Source organism: Mandrillus leucophaeus, unplaced genomic scaffold (assembly GCF_000951045.1).
Source record: "Mandrillus leucophaeus isolate KB7577 unplaced genomic scaffold, Mleu.le_1.0 Scaffold51, whole genome shotgun sequence".
NCBI classification, from domain to species: Eukaryota; Metazoa; Chordata; class Mammalia; order Primates; family Cercopithecidae; genus Mandrillus; species Mandrillus leucophaeus.
In genome coordinates this window covers 728,379-730,507 of record NW_012105475.1, presented here as the reverse complement: position 1 = coordinate 730,507, position 2,129 = coordinate 728,379, and the positions used below count along the sequence as shown (strand labels likewise).

Sequence of the window (2,129 nt, the reverse complement as noted above, 5' to 3'; positions counted from 1 at the left end):
GATAATTCTTCCAGATCTTATTCAAAACCACCCAGGTGTTGCTTCCATGAGTCTAAAAGAACTACAGCAGTATTCGGCTTGGGGCCTAGATTCTTTTCAGTACCTGGAAAGTCTTTCCAAGGACAGGTACAAACAAGCACAGACTGTGAAAACTATAGTAAATACCTAACTCTTTAATGTCCAGACACTGATGAACATCTATAAGCATTAACACTATTCAGGAAAACATCTCACCAAATGAACTAAATAAGGCACCAGGGACCAATCCCAGAGGATCAGAGATATATGACCTTTCAGACAGATAATTCAAAATAGCTATTTTGAGAAAACTGAATAAATAGCTATTTTGAGGGAACTCAAGAAAATTCAAGATAACACAGAGAAGAAATTAACAATTCATAGAATTAATGATTAGATTTATTAATAAATGATTTATTAATGATTAATTAATGATAGAAGTAGTGATTACATTAATTCTATCAGATACATTTAACAAAGAGATTAAAATCATTAAAAAGAATGAAGTAAAAGTAACAACCACCATTACCATTGGTAGTGTTAATTACCGTTGTTAACTAGAAAGACTAAATGATAAACCAATCAAAAACAATGACTACAACGACTTTTCAAGATGTAGACAGTACAATCAGACATAAAGAGAAACAACAAAAAGTTAAAAAGTAGGGGATCAAGTTAAAGTGTACAGTTTTTCTAGTTTTCTTTCTGCATATTTGTTTGTATATGCAATCTGTGTTGTCATCAGTTTAAAATAATAAGTTATAAGATAGTATTTGCAAGGCTCATCATAACCTCAAATCTAAAAACATACAATGGATATGCAAAAAATAAAAAGCAAGAAATTAAAGCATACTACCAGAGAAAATCATCTTCACTAAAAAAGACAAGAAGGAAGGAAAGAAAGAAGATAAGACCACAAGAGAACCAGAAAACAAATTTTAAACCAGTAGAAATAAGTCCCTAGTAGTCAATAATATTGACTGTAAATGCATTAAACTCTCCAATCAAAAGACATAGAGTGACTGAATGGATTTAAAAAAATAAGATTCAATGATCTGTTGCCAATAAGAAATATAATTCATTTATAAAGACACACATAGACTGATAAAAGAAATAAAAACAGATATTCTATGCCAATGGAAACCAAAAAAGAGCAGGAGTAGCTATCCTTATTTCAGACAAAATAGATATCAAGACAAAAACTGTAAGCGACAAGGAGGTCACTTTATAATAATAAAGGAGTCAATTCAGCAAGCAGATATAATGATTGTAAATATATATGCACCAAATACTAAAGCACACGATATATAAAACAAATATTATTAGAGCTAAAGAGAGAGATAAACCCCAATACAATGGCTGGAGACTTCAACACCCCACTTCCAACTTTGGACAGATCTCCCAGACAGCAAATCAACAAAGAAACATCAGACGTACTCTATACTATAGACCAAATTTATCTAACAGATATTTTCAGAACATTTTATCCAGTGGCTACAAAATATACATTCTTTTCCTCAGCACACAGATCATTCTTCAGCACACGGATCATTTTTAAGGATAGATTGTATGTTAGGTAAAAAAAGTCTTTTTTTGTTATTTAGTTTTTACTTCATAATCATAAACTTAACTCTGCAATCCAGCTAGGCATGGAAGGGAACACGAACCCCAAAGGGAACTGCAGTGAGAGCACAAAGATTATAGCATACTGTAAGCAAATGGGGTAGAGGAGTACTCTCCTGAGTTACAGAAGGAATAGTTTGATGGTTAAGATAAAACACAAATCAAACTTATTAGAATTATCCACAGTCAGCAATGGTAATCTTCTTGCTGGTCTAGCCATTCCTGGACCCAAAGTGCCCCAAGGCCTCTACAATATCCATGCCTTCTTTCACCTTGCCAAAGACCACATGCTAGCCACCCAACCACTCAGTCTTGGCAGGGCAGATGAAATACTAGGAACCATTTGTGTTGGGTTCAGCATTTGCCATGGACAAGATGCCAGGACCTGTATGCTCTAGGATGAAGTTTTCATCACCACATTTCTCTCCATAGATGGACTTGCCACCAGTGCCATTATGGTGGGTGAAGTCACCAACTTGACACATAAA

The 2,129-nt window shown here is 34.1% G+C and overlaps 1 pseudogene; it reads right to left on the bottom strand.

The window, feature by feature from the left end:
• Window positions 1–1,827: 1,827 nt before the first annotated feature.
• LOC105551194 overlaps window positions 1,828–2,129 on the bottom strand; it is an 11,822-nt pseudogene continuing 11,520 nt past the window's right edge.